At 33.0% G+C, this 21,922-nt stretch overlaps 1 protein-coding gene across 1 annotated transcript in view; it reads right to left on the bottom strand.

Annotated features, from left to right (window-relative positions):
- CNBD1 (cyclic nucleotide binding domain containing 1) overlaps positions 1-21,922 on the bottom strand; it is a 345,001-nt gene that overhangs the window by 174,287 nt on the left and 148,792 nt on the right. The gene's annotated exons all lie outside the window — the stretch shown is intronic.

A 21,922-nucleotide genomic window follows, 5' to 3' on the forward strand; every position in this document is an offset into this window, starting at 1 on the left:
GTAGTGGATTGAAAAGCGAAGGATATCAGCAAGTGTTTCAGGAATAAGCAATTACAAAGATTCAGAGTCCAAGTATTCAAGAAATATTTTGTGAAGAAAGCCCAGTGTGGTTAGAGCAGAGAGGGCAATGAGGAAATTGGACATAAATTGAATCTAAAATGGTAGGCAACGTAAAATCCTACAGGACATTATAAACCTTGTTAAGAATTTTAGACTTTGTCATTAGGAAAGGTAAAGTCATCCAAGGACTTTATTAAAAGGAATAACTAGGCAGATTTACATTTTTGAAAGTTCACTCTGGCTACAGAGAGAAGGATGGATTAAGGTATTGTAAAATGAATGCACTGAGATCAGTTAGAAAGATATTACAGTAGAGTATGTAATGAGCAATTCCAGATCAAGTTTTAAAAATTAATTTGGAATACATTTAGTGAATTTAAGAGTCAATAAAAAAGCAATACAATTCAATGTCAGGCAGGCAATTCACCCTTCCATGGGAGTAACACTGATATCAATGGTTTTACTGATTATCATGATTAGAGAGTTTTCTTTGTTAGGATGGCTGATTGGCAAAGCTAGCTTAAAATGTTTGCAGTTCAAAATAATCTGTTATGTTTAGTGTCTTGAATTGGTGACTATACTTCAGCTACTGTCAAAATGCTAATTTTATGTATTTGTGTGTGTGTATGTGCATGTGTGTTTATACACTAAAAGGTAGAATTATTCTATTAATCCTTCTTTAGCATATATTTTTTAGGGCATGCTCTATCCTCATCTAAAGTATAACGACAGAAATTCACAAATTTAAATTTTAATAGCTTAGCTCTAAGCCTTTCATCATTTGTGGGAAAACATCTGCATAGCAAAGAAATAAAAGGTAACATATCAGATAGATAGATAGAATTAGAGAGAAATATATACATATGTATTTAAAATTTTTATATAGATATACTTCAATATCTAGTATATAGGTAGATACATATCTACAGATATTGAAATGTACTTATGTAAATATTTTAATTTTAATATAATTTAATAAATGTTGCCTTTTTGAAGATTGAAAAGTGGCTATATAGAGAAAATTACTTAAGTATTGAGTAAAAAATAAAACTAAAATATTGTAAAATATTATCAATTATGTACTTCAACATCTGCTTCTTGGCAGGAAAAAAATTGACACTTGAAGAACTGATTTTTTAAATCGATGATAATTAATGCATTTTTGTTTTCTTCTGTGTTGTCCCAAATTCTCTGACCTACATTTAATGATAAGACAGATCAACTAGGTTAGCTAGGATAATTAGTATATCCTCATTCCATTTTTTCACAACCTTTAGCAGAAGCCACTTAAAATATTTTTAAAAAGTTATTTACACTGCATATTTCAAATACAAATTTAAAATAGAAATTTTATTTAAATAAATAATTTAAAAATAAAATAGATATTCAGAAATGAATTTAACATTAAATAAATTTATAATAAATTTAAAATAAGAACATTATACTGTGGTTCATTGATTAAAATCATATTCAAAGCGTTTATTTTATTGTGTTTCTCCATGCGGCTTATACAAATTTTTTAAGAAGAATTCTTCCTTATTTTTGTTTGTTTGTTTTTTGTTTCTTTTAACTTTGGAGAATGTTGAAGTGTATATTAAGAGGGCATGATGGATAGGAACAGAGCAGAGTATGGAGCTGGAATGATGGTTGTAAATTTAGGAGATGGTCAAGAAGTATTTTTGGTGCTTGATTATATTGGGTAAAGACCGAAGAAATCTTTGGAAGACTACCAGGTTACTAGCTTATGAAATTATGAGTATGATGATGGAATTTATTGAGATGAGGAAGGCTATAGAAGCAAAAGTTTAGTAGAATGAACTGGGGTTCAGTTTCAGACATGGAAAGTGAGATATACCAAGTGAGCACATCAAGTAAATATTTAGTTATAAATAAATCCAAATCGCTACAGGAATTTTTAAAATTTTAATAAATACTTCTAAGCATCCAATTCTGGGAAAGATGGATTGACAGGTACTAGATTTAAATTCCTGCCCAAAACAACTAAAAATCAGATAACATAAAAAATAATAGTTTTGCAGATATTGATTAACAGTCAAAGACAAACAGTGATTGTGGGAACAAGGAAGCAATAAAGGTAAGATCTATGATTTCCCTAGTACACAGAAGAGAGAAAATATCTATGCTGTAGCATCAGAGGGGGGAACAGAGATAGTCTCCTGAATTGAGGAAATATATGAGAGTCAGGGGTCACATTGGCCAGAGTTCAAATAAAAAAAAATATTGCAGAGTACAAAAATTCAGAGAGAGGAGAGAAAGAGAGCACCAGAGATTTTCAAAGAGAATCTGTTGAGTCTTTAGTCAATATTGATCACTGCTTGCATGTGAAGAAACTATCACCAGGTAGAAAATAAACCACCCAAAAAATTGGAGAAAATAATATCTGAAGCTCATACAGATCTGGTAATAGGTCCTATTCCCAAAACGCAGAGTGGAAACCTTGTAATCCACAGGACATAGGATGGACCATTCGTGAAGGTTTTGCTTAAGTATTAGGAAAAAACAAGCCATGGACTAAATGCTGTTCTCATCCTGCCTAAATCAATCTAAAATCAAGATTTGAAATAATCAGTATGTTTCCAATAAACTTAACTAATCTTGGAACAAAGCTCAAACTATTTATAATGATAAAAACATATTCAGCAGCCCACAGGGTAAAATTACAATGTCTGGCATCCAATCAAAAATTACTAGGCACTGTAAATAGTGAAAGAATTTCAAGGAGAAATAGACAAATCTGGAATTATAGTCAGACATTTCAACACCACTTTTCCAATAACTGAGAAAAAAATAGAAAATCAGCAATTCTATAGAAACCATGAACAACTTGATCTATTTAATATTTATAGAACAATCCCCCCCAAAAAAGAACAGAATATACATTCTTTTCAATTGTACATAGAACATCTATCAAAATCAAACATATTCTATACCATAAAGCAAGTCTCAGTAAATTTGTAAAAATGCATATTATGTAAAGTATATCCTTGGACCACAATAGAATTAATTTAGAAATCAATAATAAAAAAATCTCTAAGAAATTCCAAATATATTTGGAAACTAAATAACACATTCACAAGTAGAAGAAGAAGTTTAAAGGAGAATTTTAAAGTATTTTAAGCTAAATTAACATAAAAATACAATATATTAAAACTTGTGAGATGCAACTAAATTAGAAAGAAGAAAGGTCTAAAAACAGGGACCTCAGTTTCTACCTTAAAACTCTAGAAAAAAAAAGAAAAATTAAATCTAAAGTAAACATAAGAAAAGGAATATTAAATATCAGAGTAGAAATCAAGAAAAAAACAGAAAATCAACAGAAATAATAATAAAACCAAAACCTAATTTTTTTGTTTTTTTTGAATATCAATAATTTTGAAAAACCTCTAGCCAGACTAAACAGGAATAAAGTAGTAAAAACACAGTTATCAGTATCAGGAATAACAGAGGTAACATCTTTATAGATTAGTTAGATATTTTAAAAAATACCAAGTGAATATTATGAACAAATTTATACCAGTAAACTCAATGACTTTGATTAAATGGACAGATTTATTGACGATCACCAGTGAAGAAAGAAATAATTTGCATGGCCATATATCTCATGAAGAAATTAAATTTGAAATTACAAAAGTGTAGAAGGAAACTCTGGGAGGTGGTGGAGCTTTTATCCCTCTATTATACATATTATCTCAACTGTATTGATGGTTTCACAGATGCATACATGTGTCCAATGTATCAAATTGTACATTTTACAAATGTGCAGTTTATTGTGTGTTAATTATAACTCAATAAAATAGCTTTTTTTATTATTGTAGCAAATTATGGGGGTACAAAAGTTTAGGTTATGTACATTGCCCATGCCCCTCCACCCCTCCGAGTCAGAGCTTCAAGCTTGTCCATTCCCCAGACAGTGTGCATTATTATTTTATTGGGAATAAAATAGCTTTTAACAAAAGGAATAGATGTTTTTTGATTCAAAAAACATGCAGAGATAGCTGTGCTGATCACCTTTCCCCAAAATGATTCTTTAAAATTATTAATATAATAAGGGGGACCAAAATGGCAGACTAGAAACAGCTGGCACAAGCTGCTCTCAAGGAGAGGATCAAGTTGACAGCAGATGTTCACCTACAAATGGATTATCTTAGAGAAAGCATTGTGAATTATCAGAGAAGTGACTACAGACACCAAAAATGAAGGAGAGAGAAGAGGGGTGAACCTCTTGGCAGAATCAGAGGTATCTGGGGAAGAAACCTACCAGCTGGGAAAGGATAGAAGAAAGAACCTTGAAGCTCCACACTCTGTCAGCAAATACTGCAACCAGACCTGCAAGGGGCCCCACCACCATTACAGCCCTCTGGACTGAACAAGGTGCTGATTGGAGACTTTGTAGCACCATTGAATGGAGAGCAGGCGCACCAGCATCCTGCTGGCTTCTGATTCCAGATCACTGCAACTGATGATGCCATTCTGAGCTCTCAGGCCCAGAGTACCTTGTCTACACAAAGGGCTACTCTACTGCAGCAGTATTCCCATCACCCCTGACAGGCCAGGTATGGAGCAGGGAGGCCAAATCCAAGAAAAGACACAACAAAAAAAGAAAACTAGAGACCAATGCCCCTCATGAACATGGATGAAAAAATACTCAATAAAATACTCACAAACTGAATCCAACAGCACATTAAAAAGATAATCCATCACGATCAAGTGGGTATCATCCCAGGGATGCAAATATGGTCCAAAATATGTAAATCAACAAATGGGACTCACCACATAAACAGAATTAAAAGCAAAAACCATATCTCAATAGATGCAGAAAAAAAGCATTTGATAAAATCTAACAACCCTTCATGATAAAAACCTTCAGCAAACTAGGCATTAAAGGAATATACCTCAAAATTATAAAAGCCATCTATGACAAACCCACAGCCAACATCATACTAATTGGGGAAAATTGAAAGCATTCACCCTAAGAACTGGAACAAGACAAGGGGCCCACTGTCACCACTTCTACTCAATATAGTACTGAAGTCCTAGCTAGAACAATCAGTTAAGAAAAAGAAATAAAGAACATCCAATTCTGGAAAGACGAGGTTAAACTATCCCTGTTTGCATACAATATGATCTCATATGTAGGAAAGCCTAAAGACTCCTCCCAAGACCTCTAAAATTAATAAATTAAGTAAAGTCTTGGATTACAAAATTAATGTACACAAATCAGTAGCATTTCTATATACTAATAACAGTCAAGATAAGAGTCAAATCAAAAACTCAATACCATTTACAATAGCCACAAAGAAAATAAAATACCCAGCAATACATTTAACCAAGAAGGTGAAATATCTCTACCAGGAGAACTACAAAATATTGACGAAAGAAATCTGAGATGACACAAACAAATGGAAAAACATTCCATGCTCATGGATTAGAAGAATCAACACAGTTAAAATCTCAATACTGCCCAATGTGATTTATAGTTTTAATGCAAATCTTATCAAAATACCAACATTTTTCACAGATCAAGAAAAAACAATACTGAATTTCCTCTGGAGTCAGAAAAAAGCCCAAATAGCCAAAGCAATCCTCAGCAAAAAGAATAAATCTGTAGGCAACAAATTACCTGACTTCAAATTATAATACAAGGCTATAGTAACCAAAGCAGCATGGTACTAAGATAAAGGTAGACACATAGACCAGTGGAACAGAATAGAGAATCCAAAAATAAAGCCATAATAGCTACGACCAACTGATTTTCAATGAAGCAGAAAAAACCATACACTCAGGAAAGGATGGCCTATTCAATAAATGGTGCTGGGAAACTTGGATAGCCACATGTAGAAAAATAAAACTGGATCCCTATCTCTCACCATATATAAAAATTAATTCAAGATGGATTAAAGACATAAATATGAGACCTGAAACCATGAAAAGTCTATAAAAAAATGTAAGAAAATTCTTCTGGCGATCAACCTAGGCAAAGAATTTATGGCTAAGATCCTAAAAACAAATACAGAAACAACAAAAATAAATAAATGGAACTTAATTAAATTTAAATATTTCTGTATAGCAAAGTGAATAATCAACAGAGTAAATAGTCAACATGCAGAATAGGAGAAAATATTTGAAAACTGTAAGTCCAACAAAGGACTACTATCTGGAATCTACAAAGAACTCAAATCAAAAAGAAAAAAAATCAAATAATTACATCAAAAATAGACAAAGATATGAACAGATTTTTTTCAAAAGAAGATGGAAAAATGGCGAAAAACCATATGAAAAAATGCTCAACATCACAAATCATCAGAGAGATGCAAATTAAAATCACAATGAGATACAACCTTACCATGTCAGAACGGCCATTTCTAAAACATCAAAAAATAATAGATGTTGGTGTGGATGCAGTTTAAAAGGAACATTTATACACTGTTGCTGAGACTGTAAATTAGCACAATCTCTATGGAAAACAGTATAGAGATTCCTCAAAAAACTAAAAATAGATATCCCATTCAATGCAGCAGTCCCACTACTGGGTATCTTCCCAAATGAATAGAAGTCATTACATCAAAAAGACACCTGAATCTGAATGTTTATTGTAACACAACTGATAATTGCAAAGATATGGGATCAATCTAAGTGCCCATCAACTGATGGGTGGACAAAGAAAATGTGGTGTATATATACCATGGAGTATTACTCAGCCATAAAAAGAAATGAAATAATGTCTTTTGCAGGAACTTGGATGGAACTGGAGATTGTTATCCTAAATGAAGTATCTCAGGAATAGAATAACAAATACTGCACATTCTTATTAATAAGCAGGAGCTAAACCATGGGTATATACAGTCATAAAGTGGTGTAATTGTTCTTGGAAACTAAGAAGGGGGGAAGCTGGGAAGGGGGTAAGTAATAAAGATTTACCTATTGGTATAATATACAGTATTCTGGCGACAGGCATGCTAAAAGCCCTGACTTGAGAATTATATAATTCATCCATGTGACAAAAATGCTTGTACCCCCTTAAGCTTTTGACATTAAAAATAAATAAATTTAAAAGTGAAATTACAATAGAAACACAAAAATAATACTGAAACATCAAGGAGATAAGGGAGAATGTCATCAGTTGATAAGAAATTGTATCACATTTCTGAGGAAAGAATATGGACAGAAGAGCATGGAGAGAGAATGTAGAGTGGAGAAATGCAAAGCCCAGAGAGGATTAGGGGAGGAATCTGCCACAGAGGAGGTGGCTCATTAGCTTTGCAGAATCTCAAAGAGCCTCTTAACTTGTCTGTAGCAAATAAAATGGACCTACAAGTGGACCTACAGGCCGGGCGCGGTGGCTCACGCCTGTAATCCTAGCTCTGGGAGGCCGAGGCGGGTGGATTGCTCAAGGTCAGGAGTTCGAGACCAGCCTGAGCAAGAGTGAGACCCCGTCTCTACTAAAGATAGAAAGAAATTATCTGGCCAACTAAAAATATATATACAAAAAATTAGCCGGGCATGGTGGCTCATGCCTGTAGTCCCAGCTACTCGGGAGGCTGAGGCAGTAGGATCGCTTAAGCCCAGGAGTCTGAGGTTGCTGTGAGCTAGGCTGATGCCACGGCACTCACTCTAGCCCGGGCAACAGAGTGAGACTCTGTCTCAAAAAAAAAAAAAAAAAAAAACAAGTGGACCTACAAGTAGCAGTGTTAATTCAAGGTTTCTATTCTGCAAAATCACTTCCTAATCTTCTCTCTCATTCCCTTGGACATAAAACATAGACAGTCTCCAAGTCAAACATGAAATCTGTGACTAAATTTGTGACTAAATTATTTTAAATTATAAATTTTCTTTAATATATAATATATAAAATATATGCAAATTTAAAGCTCTTAGAACCTCTGGAGATTCTTTTTGAGATATCCAAATATTTATTCATTGTATAGATAAAAACATGAAATGTCAACATAAAATATTGCTTTTTGTCTAGAGTGAAAACTATGTGCATATAATAGTAAGAAAGTCATAATTAAAAGAGAAAACACACAATATAACATATTAGGTATAATTTGGAAAAAATATTTTTAGAATTAATACAAAGTGATAATTGAGTGAAAGCTGATGACAAGAATGTACAATATCTATTTGCCAAAATACATTTTAAAAATGTATCTGTGGAATAAATTCATTCATTATTCTACCTACAAACAACCAACTCATTCAAAATACAATGTATAATTTAAGTTTTTCTCCACCCTATCTTTTCTAATATTTTCAGGAGATGTGGTAACTGTGATTTGGGTACTTTTTTTTTTTCATGTGTTTCCTGAGAAATCTCATATATACCTTCTATTTGCAGGCAAGTGACTCAGAGATGTAAATCTTCACTTCTCTCTTTGAACTCTTTATAGAATTTTCTGCTTACATGTCTCACTAATTCATCATAGAAAAAAATAAATCCTTTATATTAACTTTGAATTTCATCTTTTGGAAGATATTTAACCATGTCTTCCTTTCCTTTATATTGAGAACTACGTTTAAACCCTTCTTTAAAACAGCAAAAATTAAATATAGCTACTTTTTAAATAATATCTTCAAAATAATTATTTCTCTTCAAAGTCATAATCATATTTTAACAGTCCTCATATTAATATCTAATATTTTAAAACTGCAGTTTCCAAAGCAAATTCTATGTATTATGAATGTCTGCTCTCTCCAATTAACTCCAAATGTGATAAAATATTTCTTCAAAGTTTCCTACATGTTTTAACTCAATGATTCTAAGTCTTTAAATCCTTCTGTTTTATGGAAACCAATTATTCAGGGATGCAATTACTTTTCTGTAGAAGAAATGTTCAAGACTTTGGTTCTAGTCATCTACTGCCATCTAGTTATCTACTGAATCTCTGCCCTTTGGTTCTGTGAAACACATGTATATTCTAAGTATATTTTGAAGGCAGAGTCAAGAGAAATGACCACATCTCATCCTCCTGTTTCAAGCCTGGTCCAATCCTCATCTTTCACCTGGGTTTATGTAGTAATCTCTTAAATGTTTCTCCTGTTTATAACCTTGCTCCCTATTGTAGCCAGGGGAATATAAGTCAGGTTTGTCCCTAGATTCCATCATGCTCCAAGTAAAAAAGGCCAAGTGTTTACAATGGGTGAAATCATGTTGGTCTTTTTGTCCCTCAAGCATACCAAGCAAACTCCCACCTTTGGATTTTTGCATTTCCTATTTCCTCTGCTTCAAAAGTTCTTTCTCCAGGTATCTGCACTTCATGCCCTCTCACTTCCTTTATGTTTCCACTCAATGTCAGGTACTCAGTGAGGCTTTCTTGGAGTACTTCTAAATACCCTGAATTGTCCATGTCTACTCCTAACAAGACTCATAATTCAACTAATTTTTCTCCATAACACTAATAACTTTCCAATATATCATGCATTTTCTTCTTTGTTACCGTCATTTATTCCCATTAGAATAAAAGCAAAATGAAGACTGTATGTGTTTGGTTCTGTAACATGAACAGCACCTGGCATTTAGAAGAAGCTCAATAAATACTTATTAGATAAATTATTTCACCTTTTCCTTAAACTATTTCCATCTGTGTATAAGTTCCCCCACATTTGCTTTCAAGCTTCATGACTGTCAATTTGCTTAATTAAAGCAAGTGAATTTTACTTTAATGTCTTTCATTAATATATTATCGTATGTATCTTCTCTACGTACATTTCCACAACGACCCAGGCTCATGCCATGTAAACCCAAACCTCCTGTTTGTTCAAATGTCCCTCATAGCTTTCTTTTTCTTAATATATTCAAAAACTATGGTTATTTTATAATATGTACAACAATCCTTCTACATCACAAGATTTTAAAATTTTAATGTAGCTATCAATTAACTAAGGAATATGAATTACATTTATCTCATAACTACTGGTTAGAATGCAATTAAAATAGAAAGCTACAGCTGGTAGGAATAAAACTTTGAGTGCTTTGTATTTCATTTATCATAAAACATGGAAGATGTTAATAATTTATAAGAAGCACTGAGTTAATCTCTGTATCAGTGGTTTTAAAAAAAAAGAAAAGCTATTATTCTTGAGCAGATGCTGATATACATTATCATTGCTGGATTTGTTCAGTGATGTGTAGTATTTAGAACCATGCAATTGTACTAATAAAAAAGAAAACCTTCAGTGTTAAAATCCCTGCCAAAAAAAACTTCATTACTTTGAGAATGAAATTCTTCATCTCCCAATCTTTTTCTCCCATTGGAATAATTATTTTATAAATTAATTTTCAACATTGTGAAGTTTCTTAGAAATAAAATCATTGACATAGCAAGAGTCTATTCTTGAGAAGTAGCAGAACTAGCTGTACAGTTGTAATTTGGATCATAATGATTACTTCCTCAATGTTGCCTTTTACATTTTACTTCTACTTTATATCCCTTTAATTTTCTCTGTTTCCTCTAAGGAAAAATAATATATATGACAATAAAAATAATTAACATCTGAATAGCACTTTAACTTTTTGAGAGAATGTTTGTTTGTATTGCCTCATTTCACCTTAACAACTACTGTGTACATTTATACGGTTGGTATTTTCCCATTATTAATTTAAAGAACATGAGCCCCAGAATTCAAGGTTAATGTCAGGGCTTAAACCAGCTTCTAAATATAATTTTATTCCTAATCCTGTCATTCTTTCTAAGGAAGAACAAAGAAAGTAATGTATTTTTAAAGTATTTTATCTAAACAACTTATGGTTGTCCTGATTTTTCATAAAATATGAAGCCAGAAATAATAATAAGAAGAATAATAAAAATTATCTCTTGTAAGTATCTTGAATAATTGAACTGAAAATTCAGGAAATATCCCTAATAACAATTATGATCAGTTTTATTCTGGGTTAACGAATTGACATAGTCCTTGGAAGACAGCATTTAATGCAAACATGATTTAATTAAGTCTATGACTACAAACTATCACAACCTCTGTGGAAAGTAATATGGAGATACCGCAAAGAACTACAAGTAGAACTACCATTGAATCCAGCAATCCCATTACTGGGCATCTACCCAAAAGAACAAAAGACATTCTATAAAAAAGGACATTTGCACTAGAATGTTTATAACAGCACAATTCACAATTGCAAAGATGTGGAAACAATCCAAGTGCCCATCAATGCATGAGTGGATTAATAAAATGTGGTATATGTGTACCAGGGAGTTCTATTCAGCCACAAAAAACAATGGTGATCTAGCACCTCTTTTATTATCCTGGATAGAGCTGGAACCCATTCTACTAAGTGAAGTATCCCAAGAATGGAGAAGCAAGCACCACATGTATGCACCATCAAATTGGTATTAACTGATCAACACTTAAGTGCACATATAGTAAAAGCATTCATTGGGTGTCAGGCAGATGGGAGGACGGAGGAGGGTATGGGTATATACACACCTAACGAGTGCAGTGTGCTCTGTCTGGGAGATGGACCACTTGAAGCTCTGACTCGGGTGGGGTAAGGGCAATATATGTAACCTAAACATTTGTACCCCATAATATGCTGACATTAAAAAAAATTAAATACAAAAAAGAAGTAATGTACCTCCACACAATAAAGGCCGTATATCACAAGCTCACAGCTAACATACTAAATAATAAAAAGTTGAAAGCTTTTCCTCTATGACCAGGAACAAGACAAGGATATTCATTCCTGTAACTTGTATTCAACATAGTACTGGAAATCTTAGCCAGAGCAATTAGGCAATAAAAATGAATAAAAGCCATCCAAATCAGAAAGAAATTAAATTGTCACTTTTTGCAGATGACATAATCTTATATATAGAAAATCCTAGAGACTCCACCAAAAAACCTGCTAGAATAATTAAATTTAGTAAATTTGCAGGATATAAAAGTAACATACAAAAATATTTAATACATTGCATTTCCATATACTAACAACAAAGTATCTGGAGAAGAAATTAGGAAAACAATATCATTTACAAGAGCAACAAAAAAGTATTTAATATATTAACTACATAGGAATAAATTTGACCAATGTGAAAGATCTGTACACTGAAAACTATATTCATAAAAGAAATTGAAGAAGAAACAAATACATGGAAAGAGATCACATGTTCATGTACTGGATAGACAAATTAATATGATTAAATTGTTCATACTACCTGAAGTGATCTACAGATTCAATGCAATCTCTTTAAAAATTTTAATAGTATCATTTACAGAAATGTTTCAAAATTATGAATTATCCTAGCAAAGGAATACTTTATTTATTTTGGGATACTTTTTTAAAAATTTTGTAAATTTATTGTTTTTATTTTTTTATTTCAGAATATTATGGGGATAGAAATGTTTTGGTTACATGAATTGCATTTGATTGAGTCAAAGTTATAAACATGCTTCTTCATCCAGATAGTGTGGATTGTACCTGTTAGGTATAATTTTACCCATCCCTTCCTTCCCACTCCCTCCTACATGATTTCCGTTGAGTTTTACTTCCATCTGTGCACAGGAGTGCTGATCAGTTAGTTGCAATTTAATAGTGAGCACATGTGGTGTTTGTTTTTTCATTCTTGCAATACTTCACTTAGGAGGATGGTCTCAAGTTCCACCCAGATTGTTGCAAAAGGTATTAATTCATCTTTTATGGCTGAGTAGTACTCCATGGTGTACATATACCACATTTATTAATCCACTCGTGAACTCATGGGCACTTGGGTTGATTCCACATCTTTGCAACTGTAAATTGTGCTGCAATAATTTTTAAAAATCCTAAATTCATATGAAACCACAAAATATCTTGAACAGGCAAAGCAATCTTGAGCAAGAAAAACTAAGCTGGAGGCATTACACTTCCTGATTTCAAATTATGTTACAAAGCTGTAGTAATTAAAACAGTTTGGTGCTGGCATAAAAACAGACACATAGACCAATAGAACAGAATGGAGAGCCCAGAAATAAATCCACACATATATGGTCAACTAATATTCAATAAGAGCATCAATGGGGAAAAAGGTACTCTCTTCTATAAATCATTTTGACAAAAATGAATATCTACATGCAAAAGAATGAAACTGGACCCTTGTCTTACACCATACATGAAAATCAACGCAGTGAATTAGCAACTTAAATGGTAAGACCTGAAGCCATCAAATTCCTAGAAGAAAACATAGAGGACTCCATAACATTGGTCTGGGCAATATTATTTTTAGATATGACCCTGAAAACACAGACAACAAAAACAAAAATAGTCGAAAGGACAGCACTAAACTAAAGCACTTCTGCACACCAAAGGAAACAGTCAAAAGAATGAAGAGACAACCTATAGAATGGGAGAAAATATTTGCAAACCGTATATCTGATAAGGGGTTAATATTAAAAATACATAAGGAACACTTACAACTCAATAGCAAAAATACTAATAACCTGATTAAAAATTGGCAAAGGACCTGAATAGACATTTTTCCAAAGAAGACATACATATAGCCAATAGATATATGAAAAGATGTTTAACATCATTAATTACCAGGAGAATGCAAATCAAAACCACAATGAGATTATGACTTCCCACCTATTAGGATAATTATTGTTAAAAAAAAAAAAAAGATAAGTGTCTGTGAGGATGTAGAGAACACTTGCACACTCTCAGTGGGAATGTAATTTAATACAGCCATATGGAAAACAGTATGGAAGTTTCTCAAAAAATTAGAAATAGAACTACCATGTTACCCAGCAATCCTACTTCTGAGTATTTAACCAAGGGAATTGAAATCAGGATCTCAAAGAGATACCTGCACTCCTATGTTCATTGAAGTATTATTCACAAAAAGCCAAGATATGGAAACACTCTCAATGTCCCTCAAGGAATGATTAGATTTTTTAAAAAGGTGGGACCTGTAATGGAATATTATTCAGCCTTAAAAATGAAGTCAGCACTGCCATTTGTGACAACATAGATGGACCTTAAGGGCATTATGCCAAATGAAATAAGGCAGACAAAGAAAGGCAAATACTATATGATCTCACTTATATGTGGAGTCCAAAATAGTCAAACTAATAAAAGCAGAGTGTAGGATGGTGGTGACCACAGGTAAAGGGAGGGCAAATATGGAGATGTTGGTCAGGAGCTACAAACTTTCAATTAGTCAAGATGAATAATTTCTGTAGATCCAATATATAGCATGGTGACTATAGTTAATAATATAGCATCATATAATTAAAATTTACTGAGATGACAAATCCTACGTACTAACACACACATATATTATTCATACATATAAATGGTAATTATGTGAAGTAATGGTTAGGTTAAAATTAAATTAACTGTGGTTATTATTTCACAATGTATACAAATATCAAATCGTCAAGTTGTACCCTTTAGTATGTACAGAAAAATTAAATGAGTCTCAGATATGGAAACAGAACATCTTGGACAAGTAATATCTTACATGGGAATGTAATTGAGAAACTTGAATGGAAACATGAGTTTTGTTTATTACATGTTGATATTGAAGTCATAGCAAAAATTATTCAAAGAGATTTGAAATTGTGCAACAGCTGTAAGGAAGGATGGATAGGATTAAACATACACATTTGGGAGAGATGTTGAAATTATAGAAAATCAGAACCCTTTAATTTCAAGTTCTGCAACTTGTGTAAATTTGATTACTCAAACTCTTCTAAATAATATCTAAATTTCCTTGAACTTTAACATACTCAATGATATTAGGCATTAAGAATTAATTAAGACTATTCACTAATTTTTTACAATAGGCATTAGTATTTAAAGATTTTGCTTAATATTGCCATGGTATTTATGGTTTTTGTTTGTTTTTCTTCTTTTCTTTCACATTGTATCCACTTTCATCTTAGATTCAGATAACAGAATTATTATTCTTGCTGAAACAATTCAATAGGCCCATGATCTTTTACTGACATGCTACACAATATGACAAAAACTGCAAAGCACTGCACCCAAACCATTGCAGAACTTCCAGAACAAAACAGATTGTGAGCCATTAGTTTCTGAAGCTGTTATTGAATTGTAGCATGATATATTAATTACCATAATAAAAACCTGAGTAGACCTATGAGTAATTAGTAGATAACTGTCTCTTTCTCTTAGTTCTAAAAATGAAGAAATTTAAAGTATGATGAGAATACGCTTTTTCTTTGATTCCCTCTGAAGATGCAAAGTCTCTTGGATGGTTTGGGAAAGTAAAAAATCATTTTTTTATACCTTGATTTACTCATAAGAATGTCATCTCAGATTATTTCCACATTTTCGTAACAAAATATTGCATATTTATTAGTTGAATCTACTTCTAAATTTTTGTAATCAAGAAAACATCTGTTTTAGTTCATTTGTGCTGATATACCAAAATACCTGAGACTAGGTAGTTTATAAAAAATGAAAATTTATTTATTTCTCAGAGTTCTGAAGTCTAAGAGTCCAAGATCAAGGAGCCAGCAGGTTTGGTGTCTGATGAGGGCTGTTCTCTCTGCCTCCAAGATTAAGTTTTGAAGTCTGAGTCCCCAGGAGCACAGGAATTCTGTGTCCTCACATAGCAGGAGGCAGAGGGCAAACTCCCTCTATCAAGCTGGTTCAGAAGGACACCAATCCCATTCATGAAGGGAGAAGCCCTCATGACCTAATTACCTCTTAAAGGCCCCATCTCTTAATACCATATCACATTGGCCACACCTGAATTTTGGAGGAGACATATTCAAACCATAACATTCCCCTCCCTTTGCTTGTCCACCTGTGTCATTTGAGGACACAGCATTCCTCCTTTCAGGAGGATGAGCATCAAGGCATACAATATTGGGAGCAGGGAGACTGGGCCCTCATCAGCCAGTACCTTGATCTTTACTTTCTGGCCTCCAGAACTGTGGGAAAATAAATTTCATTTCTTTATAAATTTCCCAATATATGGTTATTTTGTTATAGCAGCACAAATGGACTAAGACAACATCTGCCTCTTATAAAATTCAAAATCTCTTAGTTTAGTTTATGATCAACAGGAAAAAGAGAGCAAAATAATCATCAGCATTATTTTTAAATTAAAAAATAAATTTTATACCATTCAATTAATTTTTCTCCTGAGTTAAGCAAATACTTAAAGCACTAATTTTCCAATACAAAAAATAAAATAAAATAAAATAATGAGACCATCAAGAAAACAAATCTCACAGTGACTGAATACAATTTTACCATTAAAAAAATTTTAATAAATTTTATTTTCTAAAATATTATTAGCAGCAATTTACAATCATTTCTTATCCTTTTCCAATTCAAAAAAATCTGAGTATTAACTATACCTGAATATTACTACTCAGATTTAGACAAATTTATCTATTCTTTCTTGCTTTAGTTTTTTCTTGATTTTAAATTTCTAATTCACACAGAAGAATACGTAAGAAAAAAATAAGAGCCTAAGATTGTGTTTTAGAAGAATTCAACTTTAAAATAAAAGTTCCTAGTTATAATTATTAAAAAAAAAAAAAACAAAGAAAGAAAGAAAGACCTTTCAATGTGTTTGAACACTTGCAGTATCTTTGGACTCCATGAAGAGTCCCTGTACAGAGAACCTCTCTCATACCAAGTACTAAGTTTGAAATTGTTTTATAATTTAATGAAATGATGCTATTGTCACACTTTTGCCTTTGAATCTTGTATTCAAGAGCTCTGGAATAAAATAGTGAAATCTGTACTAAGTTTTAACAATATATTATTTTCTTCTATACTTAGAATTGGATATGTACTTACATAAGTTGAGTTATTTGGTAAGGCATATCTGACAAAACACGTCTGAATAGGTTATACTGAGTAATGTAGAAATTGGTTTAGAATCTCCAGGGAATTCTTCAGGCAAACCTAAAAGATAGCTTATCAAATTTAATGTTTCTAACAATTTAAAATTATCTATCATTCCTATTTTTGAAATTGTAGACTGCTTTTATGTCTACTCAATTACTATTTTGGTTAATATTAATTTTGCTGTCAGAATTGATGTCTCTATGTGTTTTCTTAAATAACCATGGTATGCATGTTTTATAATTTTGTTAGTCCTTTTTGATAGTCTTCAATTTTGTATTGTCATTAAGAGGTGTAGGAGAGATTGTAAAGTATCAGTCTTCCTTTCATTCTTCTAGTAGTAGTAGCTTGTAACAGCTGCCTCCTTTCCAGCTAGTTGTGTCTGTGACTGTAAATTCTTGCAAAAGCACTAAATGAAGTTGGTGTGGGTAACTTCCATATTACATGCATAAAGAGTTGTTTTCCCTTCAAGTCTACTCTTTTATTTTTTCCATGCAGGCTAGAAAATAGATGGGGAGGTGATATATCATTCTGCACTGATTCCAGGACAATATCCCAGGGAATGGCAGGGCAACATGATGGAAGCAAATGCAGTTCTTGAATCTCTTGGTGAAGCAGGATCTCCCACCAGCCCTAACCTCTCCTCCCTAATTTGTCACACAAGAGAGAAATAAAGCTCTAGATCATGATGATGATGACAATGATGATGATGTCATGTCACTCTATTTTAGCATCATTTTGTTAGGGCAATTAAGCCGATTTCTTAACACAAGATGTTGGAGTCATAGGAAATACACTCTAGTATAGGGCCACGGTGTTGTCTACCTACTTTCGCCTTTGTATTGCCTTTCATTAAATACTGTTTCCACTGTAATACATCCTGGAGTTTGTAATTGCTGTAGGGCACCATATCTAGTTGTAAGATTCTGCTCTAAAAAAAATTATAAGTGAAGTTTCTTCTAGTTCAAGAATCCTCTCCCATTCCTTATTTGTTCAAGACTCAGTGCCTTATTGATTCTACCAAGCATAGATCTATTACTGATTTGTATTCTGACTTTTAAGGGTACTTCTTAAAGACTGCTGAGCAGAGTATAAAATTCTTAATAATTTAAACATATCCTGACTATTGTTTTAGGTTGTTGACAACACTGTTCTAACACAATATATTGATAATTCAAGTGCTTAGTCAATTTTGACCTTCATGTCAAATGTTACACTGATTTTTTTCTAAGATGTCTGACTAGAAGCATTTCCAGCACATCTCATCCAATTCGAAGTACTAACATAGTGTATAGACAATCACAGTTTCAACTCAAGAGAGAACATGGGAGTTCAACACAAAAGAAAAAGGAAACTTTAATATCTAGGAAGAAGAATGAAAACAGGCAGTCTGCATGACCAGGACTGGCCAGGAAGTGGGAGTGAATTCCCAACATGGGAGAGGCCGAGTGACTTTCTGTGGGCCACTTTCCCACTAAGGAGTCAAGCAATCCATGCCACAGGAGAGCACAGTGACCCTCCCAATTCATGAGCATAACTAAGTGAATAGCCCGGAGCCTGTGAGACAGAAGGGCTCCAGGGAGTTGTCCAAGGCCCTTTTTCAAATCTAAGCAATTACTGCAAGATGCCATTCTTGATCCTAGCTCTTAACAAACTGCACAAAGTCCTGGGAAACAGTGGCTTTAGGCCTTGCTGTTAAGAAAATTAGGGCAGCACTTGCAGAACTAGGGCTTGAATGGCAGATGGGCTCCTGCAACCAGTTCTGAGAAGCTGGGCTTCTGGAATGGGCTTCAGCCACTGGTGCTGGAACTGATCACAACAGTCCCCAGGAACTGAACAGGAGAAAAGTTGCTCCACAAAAAATAAACAAATAATCCCACTAAAAAGTAGGCAAAGGATATGAGTAGAAATTTTTCAAAAGAAGACATCCATAGGCCAACAGATATATGAAAAAATACTCAACATCACTAATCATCAGAGAAATGCAAATTAAAAACACAATGAAATACCATCTTATACCAATCAGAAAGGCTATTATTAAAAAGTCAAAAAATAACAACTGTTAGTGAGGATGCAGAGGTAAGGGAATGCTTATACACTGTTGGTGGGAATGTAAATTAGTACAACCTCTATAACAAATAGGACAGAGATTTCTCAAAGAACTAAAAATAGAACTACCATGGATGATCCAGCAATCCTACTAATGGTTATTTACCCAAAGGAAAAAAAATAAGCATATCAAAAACATATCTGCAAGTGTATGTTTATCACAGCACAATTCACAGTAACAAAGGTATGGAATCAATCTAAGTGTCCATAAATGAATGACTGGATAAAAAATATGTAATATATATGCATAATGGAATACTATTCAGCCATAAAGAACCATGTTTTTTGTAGCAATTTGGATGGAAATGGAAGCCATTATCTTAAGTGAAACAAATCAGACACAGAAAGATACATATTACATGTTCTCACTTCTAAGTGGGAGCTAAATAATTTGTACACAGGGATGTACACTGTGGAATGATAGACAAAAGAGAGTTGGAAGGGTGTGGGATGGGAGGGAGGAGGATGATGAGAAATTTGTTAATGAGTATAAGGTACATTATTTGGGTGATGGATACCCTAAAAGCCCTGACTTGATTACTATGCAATCTATGCCTGTAACAAAATTACACTTGTACCCTATAAATTTATACAAATAAAAAATGTCACTCTGATATTAATGAAGTCATAGAGGATATCTCTATACTATTTTTTCAATACTTGCTGTTTAGATGGTGCTGATGGGCATTGTTTTATAATAAGGATGATGTTAGAGTTGAGAAAAAAAATGTATCATAAAATAAAATCTCTTTGTGCTTTTTCCATCCTTCTGCAATTTATACCTATGATAGCCATAATATTCTTAACATATTTTGTAATATATTTTAGAAAATGTAAATTTATATTTTTATAAAATGAAAATATCTAAGGATTTGCTCTTATAAATGGGTCTTTTACAATACTATTTTCATAAAAACAACTTAGAGTGGAAAAGCACCTCATAATGATATAATTTAATCATCTTGCAGATATTTATAAGAAATTATAGTTTACTTGATAATTTACACACACAGAAACATGTCTGTGTATATATCTAGGTATGATTTATTTTCTGATTTTAAACATCAGATGTGTGGCTTCATCCTAATCAAGAGCTACACTGCTCCCTTGATTCAATAGCAAGGACAAGAGTTTTGTCGTGTGTGTTAGTGTGTGTAAAGTTGTTTTTTAAAAAGGAAATTTACGTTTGTTAAAATATTAAACACGTATGCACCTGCTTTTAATTATAAGAGCTATTATGTAATTAGCTGGAACAAGGGTGTCTAGTGCAATGGTTTGATTAGAAGAAGCCACAGCAGCCAGGAGAGGGTGCATTATGTCATTTGGGAAGCAGAAATGCAGGCCTAAGAGCTGGTGATCCTGGGACAACCATGATGCTTTCAAGAGGTAGACCACTGCTTCAGGTTGGCTGCAGAAGTGCTATTCAGATAACATCAGAAACTGAATCCAAAAGACCAACTTCTACTCCAAAGAATGGCAGATGAAATGATGATCATTCAGCATTAATCCTTAAAAGATACCTTTGTCATGCCCCAAAGGTGAAGGAAGACTTACGTGGAGGTGCCCTCACTTCCCTTCCCATCCCATCCCATCCCATCCCAGCCCCCCAAAGCCCCTGAAGACAGAGAAGCCATAGCCAAGAGCTCTGCTCTTCACCATACCATGTTGTATTTCATTAAGTATGACTTCACTGCTTTCATTCTACATTCCATAAGAGCTAGAAGAAGAATTTCTGAATCAGCCCCGTACTTTTTATATCCCATGAAAATTCCTAGAAATTATACGTGGGGTTTTTTTTTGTACAGTTTTAGAACTGAACTAAAACAATGTTTTTCTGCCTCATTTACATCAAGAAAGGCCACTGGTGTTTATAAATATATCCTGAAGGATTATGTACTAGCAAGGATAATGGTAGGCACTAATAGAATGTGATTCTATATCGATTTGAAATTCAGTATTAATCTTTTATAATCTAATACAAATAAGCATCCATCAAAATTTAACAAGTAAAATGATACACCCAGATTTTACTATAAAAACTAAAATGTTAACTACAAAAGAAATAAAGATTACTAGAACCTAATAAAGAAATTGAAATAAGTAATGGATGCCATCAGACTTACTTAAATTGTGTAAAAACAGATTTATAGCTTGATCTTCCCAACTGATAACTGGCAGGCTATTAAATTGTTTGGAAAATGAGATATGTTATTTTCTGCATGATATAACTTGCATAACAATAAAAAGTGCTCATTAAAAATGGTTCTGTTTTATATCTTGCTTACTCTTTTTGTACTTTATATAAACCTTTGGACTGATAGCATGCTTACATTCTTTATGCAGAACTGTGAACTGATTAGACTAAGCACTAGACTCAGGGTAGAAAGTCCCTAAATTCAGTACCAGAGCATCCATGACTTTGCTGTTAAGACCAAGACAGGTCTGTGGATTTCAAACCTGCTTCCCAAGGCCCAGAGGGGGATCTATTGCATAACGTTGATGAGATCCTTAAAATTATGTTGATCTTCAAATTTCAAAGTTCTATACAGAATTCAAAAGTACTGAACAGAGTTCAAATGTAATGAGGGAACAGGAAAGTTAAGGTTTAATAATGAACACATTTACTGTTTAGCACAAAATTCTTTGAATGGAAATCAAGCTTTCATGATAGTTTTCCATTTTATATTTGACAGCACCACATACTGATGGTAATTTTAATATAATCCATTTCACCAAAAATATTCATTAGGATTTCACTATATGTCTAGCACTGTTCTAAGAGCTTTATGTATTACCTTATTTAATCTTCCCATGAATTTATAAAGTGGTTTCTATTATGAATTCCTCTTAGCAAACAAGGGAATGGAGGCACAGAGGTGTTATATTCCTTATCAAAGGTCACAGCTGCTA

The sequence above is a fragment of the Lemur catta genome, chromosome 9 (assembly GCF_020740605.2).
Source record: "Lemur catta isolate mLemCat1 chromosome 9, mLemCat1.pri, whole genome shotgun sequence".
In the NCBI taxonomy this organism is placed as follows: domain Eukaryota; kingdom Metazoa; phylum Chordata; class Mammalia; order Primates; family Lemuridae; genus Lemur; species Lemur catta.